Source organism: Dendrobates tinctorius, unplaced genomic scaffold (assembly GCF_039654945.1).
Source record: "Dendrobates tinctorius isolate UK_male_01 unplaced genomic scaffold, ASM3965494v1 ptg000150l, whole genome shotgun sequence".
Taxonomy (NCBI): domain Eukaryota; kingdom Metazoa; phylum Chordata; class Amphibia; order Anura; family Dendrobatidae; genus Dendrobates; species Dendrobates tinctorius.
The window spans coordinates 3,667,685-3,685,276 of NW_027361817.1; the positions used below are offsets into that span (position 1 = coordinate 3,667,685).

The window sequence follows — 17,592 nt, forward strand, 5'->3', positions numbered from 1 at the left end:
GCATCAGACTGGCACTTTTATTTATTGATCTAATTACGGGTTATCCTCTGTGGTGGATTCAGAGGACTGCTTCCGCTCCTTTTTGTTCGGGGTGTATTTACAATCTATTGGGTCACATAATGTTTAAACGACTACTGTGAATATGCTTATCTTTATTATTGGACTCCGGACAATCTCTCCCCTTCCTTTCCCTTTTCCTACCTTTATGTGTGCGTACCCAGACACTCTTTTTGTCACATTGTTTATGTTTAAATAAATTTTGTATTATTCTTGGAATTGTTCTGAGCCTCTATTTTTTGATGTTTATAATTACATTCTGAGCATTCAATCATATTAATATATATGGCTAACATGTGAGCATGCTCAGTTAACACTTTTTTGACATTTTTTCTGAATTGTTTTGGTTTTTCTTGGTATAATTTATTGGTCTAGAGGCTCTTCCACCTGACTATGTGGAATAGTTTTTTGGTTTAATTAACCCATTAATATTACCCCATATCCCACTGCTACACGGGAGTGGGATGAGAGAGGATAAGTGCCAGAAAAGGCGCATCTTATAAATGCGCCTTCTCTGGGGTGTCTGGGGGCAGATTTTTGTAGCGGGGGGGGAAACAATGGTCTCTCTCAAGGCTCTTAAAATATGCCCTCACTCACTGGCTTTACCTCTCTTGGTGAGAAATTGCCGTGGAAGCCCACGCAATTTTTTACAACAAACTAACCCCTTAATTTAACAACTACATGTCCCAAATTTTGCACACATACCCTAATCTAATTATTAGGGACATATAAAAAATACATGAAATGAAATGATTTACTGTATGTGAACCATGTGTCATTTCATGTCGGGTTAGGGAATGATTTTACAGAAGCCGGCAATTGATTTAGCGGCCATTCTGCCATGTAGAACTCTATGAAATATAAATATATATATGTATATGTGTCTCAATGACATGTATATAAAGTATATATATATATTCTATGTGTATATATCTATTCTTTCTTTTCTATTTTAACCTGTCATTGTGATCCATTATATGTCCATTTTGCAAGCTGCCGACAAAATCTCGTCAGACAGATATCAAACGGATGCTCAGATGAGACAAAATTGCATCCTCGCATGAAAAATGGATGACATACGGATCACTGTTCATGAAACATTTGTGTAATTGTGGTCCGTCAAAATCGGACCGATTTTTTTGACGTTGTGTGTGACTCCAGCCTTAGACATAAAGGAGGGCCACATACACATTCTGTTCAAATTGTCATGTATTGGTGCCCCTAGACTCATAAAGGGTATGCAATATAATACTGATAAGGGTATGTGCACAGCTTGAGTAAAATTTCTGCACCATTTCTGCATCTTTTGGCAGGAAAATTGCAGCTGAAAAACGTACGTTTTTGTTACATTTTTGCCTGCGTTTTTGATTGACTGGAGTGAAGTGACTGGTGAAAAACGCAGGGCAAAAAAGGACAGAGAATTGACATGCTGAAGATTATTTTCTGAACCAAAACTGCAAGTCAAGAATACTCAACGTGCGCCTGACATGTCAGGTTTCTAATTCACTTTACTGGCATCAAGTTTTGCCACAAATCTGCAGAGAAAAAAAATATGTCAAAAACGCACCAAATCTGCAATGTGTGCACAGGACCTAAATTTTTTAAGACGTTTTTCAGGGGTTATATACCAACAAAATGTACTCCAGACCATGGAATAGTCTATAGGTGAGCAATATAATACTGATAAATTTTGAACAAGTTTTTTGAGGCTTATATAGCAACGAAATGTACCCCAGAAGATGTAATAATTTATGGGTGAGCAATATGATACCTATACGTTTTCTCTTTGTGAATGCTTACAGTGCAGCGCCGCCATTGTTCAAGTTTGAACAAGTTTTAGAGAGTTATATACTAACAAAGTGTAATCCAGACGACAGAATACCCTGTGGGTGAGCAATATAATAACGATAAAATTTTGAACAAGTTTTTTGAGGCTTATACCACAACTAACTGTACCAAAGAAGATGTAATACCCTTTGTATGAGCAAAATAATACCAATACATTTTCGACCAAGTTTTTGAGGCTTTTATACCAACGAAATGTACTTCACTCCACAGAATAGTCTATGGGTGAGCATTATAATACCGATACATTTTTACCAAGTTTTTTGAGGCTTTTATAGTAACAAAATGTACCAAACACGATGTAATACCTTATGGGCGAGGAATATAATAACAATACATATTGAACAAGTTTTTGGAGACTTATGTGGCAACGAAATGTACCCAAGAAGATATAATACCCTATGGGTGAGAAATATGATACTGATGAATTTGGAACATGTTTTTGGAGGCTATATAGCACCTAAATGTACCCAAGAAGATATAATACCCTATATGAGAGCAATATAATACCGATTTTGAACACTTTTTTTTAGGGTTATATACCAAAAAATGTAATACAGACCACAGAATAGCATAAGAGTGAACAATATAATAATGATAAAATTATGAACAATTTTTTTGGAGACTTACATAGCAACTAAATGTACCCAAGAATATATAATACCCTATATAAGAGCAATATATTACCGATTTTGAACAAGTTTTTTTAGGGTTATATACCAAGAAAAAGTAATGCAAACTACAGAATAGCATATGGGTGGGCAATATAATAGTGATAACATTTTTAAAAAATGTTTGGAGGGTTATATACCAATGAAATTTACCCAAGAACACATAATACTGTCTGGCTGAGAAATGTAGCCCAGCAAAATTTGTAAACTTTTTTTTGAGTGTTATAAATCACAAAAGTGCACCCCAGAATACGGAATAGTGTATGCGTAAAAAATGTGAAGAAACAAGCAAAATTTTCAAATGCTTTTTTTCTACTGTTATATGCCACAAAAATGTGACAGAAAGCACGTAATCTATTATATAAAGCTCAAGTGTGTGTATGTGTGTATGTCCGGGATAGGCATCCGCACCTTCGCAGCTACAGCCACAAAATTTGGCACAGTCACACGTCTGGACCCCGAGAGTGTCCTAGGCTATGTTGTGAGGCGAAATTTTTACCCCGCACGTTCCAATTCACCAAACAATTTTGCCCCTATCTACATAATGGGGAAAAAGTGTGTGTGTATCAAGCCCCGCCCCTCATTATGATGTCATAATGGTTGCCATGGCAACGCTGATGTCATCATAGGTTGCAAGCCCCGCCGCTCATTATGATGTCATAATGGTTGACTATGGGATGGAGGATGTGTGATGGGTATATGGGCACTTGACTATGGGATGGCGAATATGTATGATGGGTATATGGGCACGGGACTATGGGATGAAGGATATGTATGACGGGTATAAGGGTACGGGACTATGGGATGGAGGATATGTATGATGGGTATATGGGCATGGGACTGTGAGATGAAGGATGTGTGATGGGTATATGGGCATGGGACTGTGAGATGAAGGATGTGTGATGGGTATATGGGCACTCGACTATGGGATGGCGAATATGTATGATGGGTATATGGGTATGGGACTATGGGATGGCGAATATGTATGATGGGTATATGGGCATTGGACTATGGGATGAGGATGTGTGATGGGTATATGGGCACTCGACTATGGGATGGAGGATGTGTGATGGGTATATGGGCACTCGACTATGGGATGGAGGATATGTATGATGGGTATATGGGCACGGGACTATGGGATGGAGGATAATTATAATTTGCTATAACTAACCACAGTTATTTACTGTCCCCGGGCAGCACCAGGCTCTTCAGCTAGTAATGTATAAAGGAGTAATCTAATCCTGAACTATTTTTCTACTCTTTTTGTAAGTTTTACTTATCACCGTAATGCAACAATAACAGTGTTAAACTGTATGGATGAGTCACTGAATCCATAACAACATTTTGAATGAAAATATTTTAAAGTGTACCTGATGTACTTATACAGTCACAAATGCTTTGCAGAAAGAGCAAAGATAGACAGAAAATATGATTAGGATCATTCATAGATCCCTGAAAGGCAACAATTGGCGGGCCTCACTAAAATATTGAATATTACAAACACTTGTGTGAGCTAATCCAGGCTTTGTTCATTTTTACGAGCGTGAGCCTGTCTGCATTTTCTGTTGACAGGCGATAGTGCCTGTCCGTTATGCCACCCCCTCCCACCCCAATGTCACTAGAAGGATGCTAGCGGCAGGGCAGCATAACACCTCCAAGGCATAGAGGGACAGCTCATGGCAGGTATCCACCTTTGAGGAAAAAAGGTTTAGAAAACAACGTGTGTAAACAGGAAAAATGAGGAAAATTCCAGCTCCTAAAATTCCGGTATTTATTTTTTAAAAATTTAAAAACATGAATCCACAGTGAAAAGCAACACGTTTTGAAGGCACGCAGGCATTCTTTATCAGTCACTCTAACAAAGAAACCTCTGTGTGTTTGAAACGTGTTGCTTTGCACTATAAATTCATGTTTTTAAATTAAAAAAAAAAATACTGGAATTTTAGGAGCTGGAAATTTCCTCATTTTTTACTGTCCAGGTTTGAGACCCAATATTTGAAAGTCGCAGTGGAATTGGAGAATACGCTGGTTTGGCTATCCAGGTATTGCTTGACCATCTTTAAAAACTTGTACCTCCTTTCCAAAAATACCAGATCATGCGCTGGGCTGGTGTCATGAAATTGGCACACGCCTTCGACAGTGTACCTCTGGCTCTGCTGTGTGTCTCCCTGGCTTCTCCTTCGTGGTTGGGCAAGGAAGCTTGCCCCCTGCTGCTAGCGTTGTCTGATTGTAGTTTTTTCAACATATTTTCCACAATGACCTACTTGTATAGCACGATTTTCAAAGACCTCTCCACCTCAGGAAGAAGAGATGCAACGTTCTCCTTATAGTGTAGGTCTAGCAGGGTGAACAACCAGTACTTTTTTTGCCAAGATGTACGCGAGGGTCATGGGCAGGGCCGGTTTTAAGCAAAGTGGGGCCCTAGGCAAAATTTAAAATGGGGCCCCAAATGCTAACATATTGCATATCACACAGAAGCATTTCAATTGCATTTACATGTGCTGACTTCAGGATGCTAAATGAGTGTGATCGACAATAGTGAAGCTGTTCAACACTTGTTTCCCGGCCTCTTTCCATCGTCTGAGAAAGAATGATGGGGACAGAACGATCACTAATGGATCAATCTGTCCCCATCCAGTATCGTGTTATCAGCAGCACATCTACAGTTTACACCCCATAGTCCTCCATATAATAATAATAATACATTTTATTTCTATAGCGCTGACATATTCCGCAGCACTTTACATTTCAGAGGGGATTTGTACAGACAATAGACATTACAGCATAACAATAATCACATAGATTATAGTATAACACACTCCTCAGTCCTCCATATAGTATAATACACTTCCCATAGTCCTCCATATTGTATAATACACTCCCTATAGTCCTCCATATAATATAATGTGCCCCATAGTCCTCCATATAGTATAATACACTCCTCAGTCCTCCATATAGTATAATACACTTCCCATAGTTCTCATAGTTCCCATAATGATGCACAAAGGTTAATGTGCTCCATAATACAATATGCCCCATATGCTGCTGCTGATGCGATTAGAAAAAAATGACATACTCACCTCTTGCCGCTGGGGGCCAGGTGCCGGTGTCCTGAGCAGGCGGGGACACCGGCGCACTATGGGGGTCAAGTGCCTGTCACTGCTTGCTCAGGCACCCGGCACTGGATATATTCACCTGTCCCCATTCCACCGCTGCGCGCCGATCCATCTTCCAGGTCCTCTGTCAGTGACTGTTCAGGCAGAGGGCACGCACTAACTACGTCATTGCGACCTGAATATCACAGCCAGAATGTCAGGGGGCTGGCAGAACGCACCAAATAATATAAAGGTAATGACAGGGTACAGTTTTCTATACTAGCGCATGGCCGGGCAGCCATGTGAACCTTTTATAGCTGCAGCCTTCTGGGACCTTCCTAGTGGTCCAATCGGAGCAGCAACAGGACCTGAGCATGTGACCTCCAACCTCCAATGAGAGGTCGTCCCACGGGCATGCTCAGTAGACCGAAAGAAGGTCTTAGGGTACCGTCACACTTGGCGACGCACCAGCGATCCCGACAACGATGCGACCTGGTAGGGATCGCTGTTGCTTCGTTATGAGGTCGAAGGTGAGATGTCCAGTGATGCAGCAACGATACGGAATGATACGATGGTCGTTGGGACCCTGTCTCTCAGACCTGTAGTATTGAGGTCGTTCGTTGTTGCACTCTGTCAAACACAGCGATGCATGCTTGCCAGCGGGACACCAGCGATCAAAAAATGGCCCAGGACATTCAAGCACGAACAGCAACATTGCAGCAAGGGCCCGATCGACGCTATGTGTCACACGTAGTGGGATCGCAGGCGAGATCGCTGTTGCGTCACAAAATCGGTGATGCAACAGCGATCTTGCAAGCGAACTCGCTATGTGAGGCGGGGGCTTTAGTCCCAGGAGCTGCTCTCCGCTGGCTAGTGTGGATTGCCATACCTGAACCAGGGGTAGCAGCAGCAACCAAACTGACAAAACTAGGCTGAGCAAGGTGCTGGGATCGACGTCTCTGCTGGGCAACCTCCTCTGCGGCCGGGAATGAATGCAAGACCGCAAAAGGCAAGGCTCGGGATTCCTCCTGTGCAAGGGAGGAAACCCGACGCCTAACACAGAATGTCACAGGACACTGGCACATACAAGAGGTATGTCGGTTTTTTTTTATCGCAGGAATCATGACTCATGTATAAGCCGAGGGGATCTATTTCAGCCAAAAAAGGGGGTTGAAAAACTCGGCTTATACACGAGTATATACAGTATATTACAAATTTGCTTATTTTCATATATACTACTAATTTATGACATAACAATTCACAGGACAGTTACTCTTTATGTGGTGAGATCTGGGTTTGTGGTTTTGGGAATGTGGCCCTGGGTTTAATTGCCTAATTAAGGAGAATACTAAGGGTATGTGCACACGTTGCGGATTACCCTGCGGATTTTTCCATGCGGATTTGGCTAAGTCCGCAGGTAAAATTACCTGCAGATTTAGTGCAGATTTTGTGCGGATTTCCCCTGCATTTTTACACCTGCGAATTCCTATAATGGAGCAGGTGTAAAACGCTGCGGATCTGCACAAAGAATTGACATGCTGTGGAAATGAACCCGCAGTTTTTTCCATTTTAGCTTTACTTTAATGGTACTGTACAATGCAGGAGATTCTGCTGCAGATCCGCAGGGCCAAATCTGCTGCGGATCCACAGCAGAATCCGCAAGGTATGCACATACCCTAAAAGTGTACAGTGCATGCACTGTGAGAATTCAGAAGCCTGCAGCCACCTATAGTGACTACAGGTTTTTATCTCAAACATGGACAAACCCTTTAATTATAAAATAAAACCCTATAGCCAATCCTAACAGCGTGTAATATCCTCACTGACAGGATGCAGCTCTGATTGCAGGTTCTAGCAGTCATCACATGGCCACTTCACTTAGGGGTACTTCACACTAAGCGAGATCACTAGCGAGATCGCTGATGCGTCACCGATTTTGTGACGCATCAGCGATCTCGCTGTGTGTGGCACACATCAGCGACTGGCCCCCCCGCAGGGTATCCCTGATCGTGCAGGAATGTCCTGGGCCATTTTTTGATCATTTTTTGATCAGCGAGCTCCCAGCGCTGTAAGCAGACGCTGGGAGCTGGTATCCAAGGTAAATAGAGGGTAACTAAGAGCGTGCGGCGCTTAGTTACCCGCTGTGTACCCTGGATACCAGCGTGCTCACACTGGGAGCTGGTATCCTAGGTAAACAGGAGGTAACTAAGCGCCACACGCTCTTAGTTACCCGCTATTTACCTTGGATACCAGCGGCCTCGCTGGTCCCGATCGCTGGTGAATCTGCCTGTTTGAGAGCTCTCCAGCGATCATGTAGTGACACACCAGCGATCCTGACCAGGTCGTATCGTTGTCAGGATCGCTGGTGCGTCGTTTAGTGTGACGGGGCCCTTACATGTGATTTTCACACTTTCAGCCACTGTGATAATGATAACGAGCTTTTCTTCCTGCTTTCTTCAGTTTATCACCGAACATTGAGAGAATTAGGGAGACCAGCGCATAGGCACGTACCGGTAAGTGTGCATGGGGGTGGGGTTGGGGCAAACAGAATTCTTGCCCTGGGTGCTGGAAAACCTAGATACACCTCTGCATTTACATGTAAGAGGCACGTGGCTATCTTTGGATATTGGATTACAGATACCAAGATCTCCATGTTATTCCGCTTCTTAGGACCTTTATGCCCATATAGACGGCTTAGGAGGGGTGATCCTACTGACAAATGCATTCTAAAACTGATGTATGTAAGGATCAATGAAACTCTATGAGGCAATGTGTTGTCTGAAAAACTACGGCCAGCACCGGGACATGTCACACACAGGTGGGCCAGCACCGGGACATGTCACACACAGGTGGGCCAGCACCGGGACATGTCACACACAGGTGGGCCAGCACGGGACCTGTCACACACAGGTGGGCCAGCACCGGGACATGTCACACACAGGTGGGCCAGCACCGGGACATGTCACACACAGGTGGGCCAGCACCGGGACCTGTCACACACAGGTGGGCCAGCACCGGGACCTGTCACACACAGGTGGGCCAGCACCGGGACCTGTCACACACAGGTGGGCCAGCACCGGGACCTGTCACACACAGGTGGGCCAGCACCGGGACCTGTCACACACAGGTGGGCCAGCACCGGGACATGTCACACACAGGTGGGCCAGCACGGGACCTGTCACACACAGGTGGGCCAGCACCGGGACATGTCACACACAGGTGGGCCAGCACCGGGACATGTCACACACAGGTGGGCCAGCACCGGGACCTGTCACACACAGGTGGGCCAGCACCGGGACCTGTCACACACAGGTGGGCCAGCACCGGGACCTGTCACACACAGGTGGGCCAGCATCGGGACATGTCACACACAGGTGGGCCAGCACCGGGACATGTCACACACAGGTGGGCCAGCACCGGGACATGTCACACACAGGTGGGCCAGCACCGGGACCTGTCACACACAGGTGGGCCAGCACCGGGACCTGTCACACACAGGTGGGCCAGCACCGGGACATGTCACACACAGGTGGGCCAGCACCGGGACCTGTCACACACAGGTGGGCCAGCACCGGGACCTGTCACACACAGGTGGGCCAGCACCGGGACCTGTCACACACAGGTGGGCCAGCACCGGGACATGTCACACACAGGTGGGCCAGCACCGGGACATGTCACACACAGGTGGGCCAGCACCGGGACATGTCACACACAGGTGGGCCAGCACCGGGACATGTCACACACAGGTGGGCCAGCACCGGGACCTGTCACACACAGGTGGGCCAGCACCGGGACCTGTCACACACAGGTGGGCCAGCACCGGGACCTGTCACACACAGGTGGGCCAGCACCGGAACATGTCACACACAGGTGGGCCAGCACCGGGACCTGTCACACACAGGTGGGCCAGCACCGGGACCTGTCACACACAGGTGGGCCAGCACCGGGACCTGTCACACACAGGTGGGCCAGCACCGGGACCTGTCACACACAGGTGGGCCAGCACCGGGACATGTCACACACAGGTGTGTGACTGTAGCCTGAGGCCTCATGCAGACTTCTGTGAATTCCGTACGTGGGCTATCGCTGCTGTTCCCATTAGAGTCAATGATGCTAATCACATGTCCGCCTGAGTCACAATCATACATTGAAGTCTATGGGAATGTGAGGAATTATGGGCAGCACACAGAACTACGGCTGCGCTCCCTATGTAACAGTACAATGGTAGGAGAAGCTTTGCAATTTTGACTGATATAAATCAGTCACAAAACCCTAATGGTAAAAACACCAATGAATATCAGATCGAAACCATTGGTGAAAATCAGACCATTTTCTGCGAATTAGAAAAATCACTGACATCTGAATGAGCGTCTATGGAAGCAGTGACAGTGACCGAACAAGCGTAGGTGTGTGGCCTCTACGGCCGCGTTCAGAAGCCGCAGCTGTGGCGCGTTTTTGTGTGCATTGTGCCCATGGCATCAGGGTCTGCACTCACACAGCTTTCCCAGGAATAGGATCCTGATTTTGCTGCAGCATGGGATTTCTCAGTAAGTTTCCATTCATGGAAAAGCTGGGTAATATATATAATAATGCCGCCAGACTATGTACATACTAATTACATACATGTAACACCAGTGCAGCAGTGAGTATGCCTAAGGGTATGTGCACACGCTGCGGATTCTGCTGCGTTGTACAGTACCTTTATTTCCTATGGAAATAAAAAAAAGCTGTGCACATGCTGCGGATTTTTCCGCGCAGTTTTGCTGCGGTTTACAATCCGCAGCATGTCAATTGTTTGGTGCAGAAACGCTGCGGTTTTACACCTCATCCATTATGAGGTGTAACCGCAGGGCAAAACCGCGGAAAAAACGCAGATAATCCGCAGAAAAACCGCAGCACTTTGTCCTGCGGATTTCCTGCGGTTTTCTCTACAAAATCCGCAGAGACTAAAAACTACGTGTGCACATAGCCTTAGGCCATGTGCACACGATGCAGATTTGCAGCGTTTCCGCAGCGGATTTTACCGCGCAGAAACGTTGCATATCCGCATTGTGATGTACAGTACCTTTAAAATGAATGAAAAAAAAAAAACGCTGTGCAGACGCTGCGGATTTTTCCGCGCGGTTTTCCTGCGGTACAAAATCCGCAGCATGTTGCTTCTTTTGTGCGGTTTTCTATCTCCCCTGTTACCAAATCCGCAGGGGGAAAACCGCAATGGAAAACCGCACAAAAAACGCATGAAAACCGTGTGAAAAATGGAAGAAATCCGCAGGAAAAATGCAGGTCATTTGACCTGCGGTTTTCTTCCATTCTGCACGGAAAAATCCGCAGGGCTCAAAACTCCGTCTGCACTCAGCCTCACTCTATATGACCCAGCTTTCCAAAGCTTCTGAATGGCAGTAGGTAGATTTGCCTTTCAGTAGCTGTGCTCTCCCTGGCCAGCTGTAAGGACACCAACGTGGAGAGTACAGCAGCTGCATAGGGCCACGTTTACACTAGTATTTTGCATCCATATTGGGTCTGAAGAGGGCCATCTTTACGCTTTTCTCCTGGTTTTGGCTTACAAACACTGACAGAACGCACCGTGTGAGCGATACCTGAAGCAAGTCCCACTGTTACACAGCAGCGGGGCTACATGGCGATACCTGTGGTGTCCACCTGGTGGCAGTGTGCACACAGCGGCTGCTGGGACAGGGGCGTGGAGCAGTAACATTCGAGGTGGATATAGAGGCAGGGGTGCAGGCTGCACCTCTCCCAATACTGGCCTCTCTCCCAGGCAGCAGGGTAGGAGCAGAGCGAGAGGAAGTCTGGCTTCTCCCATTCATTCACACGCTCCGTGGGCAGAGGAGCTGCTGCCTCTTAGCTCCCAGCCTGTCCGGATTGGCTGGACCCAATTTCTACTTTATTCTTGTGGATTAAAGTCGCAGGGAGTCGGAGTGATTGGTTAGACCAGAAGACTCGGAGACCTCACTATAAGGTATCACACATGATGATTTGTGTATGGCTGGGCTTTACATACAGCTGTCTGACACTAGTGTGGCGTCCACGTGCTGGAGTGGACTTCTCCACCATGGGCATGGACTGAACAATAGGAGTCCCCAGCCCGGCTGGATGCTGGACACCCTCTGTATCCCTGGACAGTCACTTTCTGTTGTGTGTGATAAGTCAGCTGTGTTCCTGTCCTCTTCTATCCTGAGCCTTTGTTTCCAGCGCAGACTTGATTCCATCCTGGGATGGAGCGTGAGATCCCGAACAAATGACCGCCCCACACAGTCCTGCTCACTTTAGTACCAATTTTACTTCTATAGCGCCAACATATTCCGCCGCGCTTTACACTTTCGATGACTCCGCAGAGATGCTCCAGTACTGACCGTTGGTGATGAGTTCCACCTAATTTTAGCTTCCATTGTTTCCCTGAGTAACGTCCAAAATGATGTGACGTGCCCAATTTTTTTTGTCGGTTTTCTGACAGCCGTCACGGTGTGAGTGATCTAGGATCTCCTCTGCACATCGCTGACGCCCTGTCAGACCTGAAAACAATGGCTTGTGGGAAGTGTTTGCACACAATGGTATGAGCCCCTGCCAGTTTCTGAGACTCCTAACCTGGACCCTCACAGATTTGGGGAGTGCCACAAGAATTCCCATGGCCGAGTGGTTTGTATTGGGACATTCAGAAATCTAAGGGTACATGCACACGCTGCGGAATGCTCTGCGGATTTTGTAAAATCCACAGGTAAATCTGCAGGTCAAAAGACTTGTGGTTTTACCTGCGGATTGCTCTGCGGTATTTCATCTCCACAATGGAGGAGATGGCAAACCGCAACGGATTCCGCAGAATTGACATGTCAACTTTTTCTGCGGTTTTGAAACCGCAGCAAATCCACGTGGAACATTCCGCAGCGTCTGCACAGCAGTTTTTAATATACATAGGATATTATGGTACTGTACACCGCAGCAAAAACTGCAGCGGATCCGCAGCGTCTGCACACACCCTAAGGTTGGGGCAGGAAAGTCGGATGTACATGTGGTCTCAGAACTTGGACTGCAGAGAACATGATCATAGCGGGGACCAGTCCTGGTTTGGGACGCACGGCGTCATAGCCGGGGACCAGTCCTGGTTTGGGACGCACGGCGTCCTGCCTGAAGCCAATGTCTGTGGACACACTGTGACATAATGGGTGAATATTGAGCCCCATCCAGAAGTGTTCTGCGGAGCGTCTGGCAGAGCTGCTGCGGGACACGTTATACCTTCACACCTCCATGGGACTACTTCCTCTGTGTAGTTTCGGGAACGCCAAGTCTTTAGGCTGAGTGCAGATGGACTTTTTGGCCCTGCGGTTTTTTCCGCGCAGAATGGAAGAAATCCGCAGGTCAAATGACCTGCATTTTTCCTGCAGATTTCTTCCATTTTTCATGTGGTTTTCATGTGGTTTTTGTGCAGTTTTCCATCGCGGTTTTCCCCCTGTGGTTTTGGTGACAGGGGAGATGGAAAACCGCACAAAAGTAATATGCTGTGGATTTTGTACCGCGGAAAAATCCACAGCATCTGCACAGCATTTTTTTTTACATTGATTTTAAGGCTACTGTACATCACAATGCAGAAATGCAACGTTTCTGCGCGGTAAAATCCGCTGCAAATCTGCATCGTGTGCACACAGCCTTAAAGGATGTTCTGGCCAAAAATGTCAGTTTCGCACACACTGCCCCATATGGCAAACTGAGTCCACTACAAAAATCTTAATCCGCAATTTCAAGGAATGTCTGGAAAAGCCACTGAGCTAAGCAGAAAATTGTACTCTGTGAATCACCAGTTACTTCCAGCAAGAGAGCCCAGGGTCTCAATTAATATCAGACTTGTTCCTAATTAGCCCCTCCTTCAGGACTGTGGGGGCATGTTTCCCTTTGGGAAGATGTATCTAGTGAATGTGGTTTTTTTTTTTTTTTTTTCTTCCCTTTAACCTCTTGCTGCCCAAACAAACTGAAGCTCTGACTGATACCGTGTAGACTGCCTCTGATATCCATTTATTAGTCTAGAAACAATGACAGAATTGCTTCCCATGACCCCATTTTATTCAACACTCAGTATTTGATCAGTATTTTACCTCAGTATCTGTAAACCAAAACCAGGAGAGGAACAATCAGAGGAAAAGTATAATAGAAACATGTCATCACTTCTGGATTGATCACCCACTCCTGGTTTTGGCTTATAGATACTGAGGTAAAATACTGACCAAATACTGAACGTGTGAACGTAGTCTAAGGGCTTCTTCTGAGATATTCTAGAAAAAATAATTTCGTACACTGCATTAGTGTTACAGCAAACAATAAGACTATGTAAAAATGTCACTTGAAAAATTTTTTTTTTTTTTTTTTTTTTGGCACTTGGGGAAACAAACCCCCCAACCTATACATGCAATGTAGTTATGGTGGGTACTGATTATCTGTCTTGTATTCCCACCTGAGGGGCAGGTGTCGCCTTTCGGATGCTTTGTTCTCCGTACTGGACATATGTGTGTCTGACACAAGCGCAGATTATGTGGTTGGGACTAAACAAAGCAGAATGTGACTTTCATTTTCCAGAGCTGTGTACGGTTGGATGAGGGGAGGACTCTGCCAGAAGGGCTGGCAGTCATTGTGTCAGTTACCTCAGGAAGAGGACGCCACACAGCAGACAGTTTGCTGCAGGAGAATGTTCTTTGCCCACCTCACACGTGGTTACAAAAGTGAGCTAGTTGGACACATGTCTCGCTTCATGGTTCCTACAGATGTTTTTGAGAACTTTGCATTTCCTAGCACTCTGATAGTACATAGACCGGGGATGTGCTGCTGGACCAGATTTGTAAAAATGGCTTCTTTTTGCGCCGGTTCTGGAACTCCTCTTAAAATGTGGATGGGCTTAACAATAGGGCAGGGATCCCCAACCTGCAGCTCGGGAGCCACATGTGGCTCGCGGCTGTCTGCTAGCTTGGTGCATTAGCGCCAGGTCTAGCAAAGAGCTAAGAGCACATGTCAAAATGGTGAATTTTGTGAGTAATCCGGCACAGAAGAGCAGATCTGGATGCACATATACTGGTCTTAGGGGTTTAGAGATAATTTAAGGATGGTGGGCTGGAGACAGGATGATACTACTCAGGGGCTGGCTGGCAATTTTCAGCCTGGGGGGCAATCACAAGGCAGTGGCCCTCCAGTTGCAGTCGCCCACCTTTGCCCAATTTATCTCTGGCTACTGCATTAAAGCAACAGAGATAACAGGTTTGTACATAGAAAATAGAACGGAGCTTGCTGCATAGATATGGGAGCAGACCCAAGCTTACTGCCTACATAGATACTGTAACAGAAGCAATCTGACTACAAAGTCACAATAAGGGTGGAACACTACGTAGATAAGGAAGCAGAACCGATCTTACTAGAGAGATGTAGGAGCAGAATCAAGCTTACTACAGAGATAAGGGAGCAGAACTGAGCTTGCTACAGAGATAAGGGAGCAGAACCGAGCTTACTACAGAGATAAGGGAGCAGAACCGAGCTTACTACAGAGATAAGGGAGCAGAACCGAGCTTACTACAGAGATAAGGGAGCAGAACCGAGCTTACTACAGAGATAAGGGAGCAGAACCGAGCTTACTACAGAGATAAGGGAGCAGAACCGAGCTTACTACAGAGATAAGGGAGCAGAACCGAGCTTACTACAGAGATAAGGGAGCAGAACCGAGCTTACTACAGAGATAAGGGAGCAGAACCGAGCTTACTACAGAGATAAGGGAGCAGAACCGAGCTTACTACAGAGATAAGGGAGCAGAACCGAGCTTACTACAGAGATAAGGGAGCAGAACCGAGCTTACTACAGAGATAAGGGAGCAGAACCGAGCTTACTACAGAGCCTTGCGAAAGTATTCGGCCCCCCTGGAACTTTTCAACCTGTTCCCACATATCATGCTTCAAACATAAACATACCAAATGTAAATTTTGGTGAAGAATCAACAAGTGGAACACAATTGTGAAGTTGAACGAAATTTATTGGTTATTTTAAGTTTTTGTGGAAATTAAAAAACTGAAAAGTGGGGCGTGCCACATTATTCGGCCCCTTTACCTTAATACTTTGTTCCGCCACCTTTTGCTGCGATTACAGCTGCAAGTCACTTGGGGTATGTCTCTATCAGTTTTGTACATCGAGAGACTGAAATTCTTTCCCATTCCTCCTTGGCAAACAGCTCGAGCTCAGTGAGGTTTGATGGAGATCGTTTGTGAACAGCAATTTTCAGCTCTTTCCACAGATTCTTGATTGGATTCAGGTCTGGACTTTTGCTTTGTTTGGGATCATTGTTTTGTTGGAAGACAAATCTCCGGACCAGTATCGGGTCTTTTGCAGGCTCCAACAGGTTTTCTTCAAGAATGGTCCTGTATTTGGCTCCATCCATCTTCCCATCAATTTTATCTGTCTTCCCTGCTCCTGCTGAAGAAAAGCTGCCCAGTGTGAACACTTACTTCTGGCTAATCTCTGAATGTATGAGTGAATATAAACCTCTATTTTGGTAATGCCTACATTTATGGGTTGGTCGGAACCTGATGGTGAAGGGCAGAGTGCACCTATTCAGACTAGGTCTGTGTCTGTCTGTCTGTCTGTCTGTCTGTCTGTCTGTCTGTCTGTCTGTCTGTCTGTCTGTCTGTCTGTCTGTCTGTCTGTCTGTCTGTCTGTCTGTCTGTCTGTCTGTCTGTCTGTCTGTCTGTCTGTCTGTCTGTCCCAGAAAGAACTCAGCAAACCAGGGTTGGAGTAAAATGCTTTTCTTTATTTCTTCAACAAGGTTAAAAAGACGACCCACAAGGATCAGGAACCAGAGTGCATGGCAGAAATAAACGCAAATGGGACTACGCGTTTCGGCGACCTAATACGCCTTCTTCACGGTCCAAACCAGGTCTGGACCGTGAAGAAGGCGGATTAGGTCGCCGAAACGCGTAGTCCCATTTGCGTTTTTCTGCCATGTACTCTGGTTCCTGATCCTTTTGGGTCGTCTTTTTAACCTTGTTGAAGAAATAAAGAAAAGCATCATTTTACTCCAACCCTGGTTTGCCGAGTTCTTGCTGGATTTCCTTTTTGTTCTCCTATTGAAGGATTTACTCCTAATCCAGTCCGTGCAGGTACTTGATTACCAGGTGGGAAAGACCCATGAGTCTCATTGCTGCAGCTGGACACTGACACATATACTCAGATGGATAGAGATCTATCTATATCTATCTATATCTATCTATATCTATCTATATATCTATCTATATCTATCTATATATCTATCTATATATCTATCTATATCTATCTATATCTATCTATATCTATCTATATCTATCTATATCTATCTATATCTATCTATATCTATCTATATCTATCTATATCTATCTATATCTATCTATATCTATCTATATCTATCTATATCTATCTATATCTATCTATATCTATCTATATCTATCTATATCTATCTATATCTATCTATATCTATCTATATCTATCTATATCTATCTATATCTATCTATATCTATCTATATCTATCTATATCTATCTATATCTATCTATATCTATCTATATCTCAATGTGTGTATGTATGTCCAGGATTGGCATCCGCACCGTCACAGCTACAGCCATAAAATTTGGCACAGTCACACGTCTGGACCCCGAGAGCGTCATGGGCTATGTTGTGAGGCGAAACTTTAACCCTGCGCGTTCCAATTCACCAAACAATTTTGCCCCTATCAACATAATGGGGGAAAAAGTGAAAGGAAAAGTGTTGGAGGCAAATTGACAGCTGCCAGATGTGAACAAGGGGACTTAAAGAATGAGAGCGATGGCGCCAAAGAGTATATACCGTACAGTTGCCAAGGTGGGGCCCTGACATGGGATACTCACCACACACGGGGATATGAACACACACACAGAAT

The 17,592-nt window shown here is 45.5% G+C and overlaps 1 protein-coding gene across 3 annotated transcripts in view; it reads left to right on the top strand.

The window, feature by feature from the left end:
• The first annotated feature begins 11,411 nt into the window (after nt 1-11,411).
• The window catches only part of MYO1B (myosin IB), a 305,050-nt gene continuing 298,869 nt past the window's right edge, over nt 11,412-17,592 (top strand). For all 3 annotated transcript variants that reach the window (XM_073546692.1, XM_073546694.1, XM_073546695.1), the window contains exon 1: nt 11,412-11,645. The gene's annotated coding sequence lies outside the window, so the exon portion shown is untranslated. The remainder of the gene's footprint in view (nt 11,646-17,592) is intronic.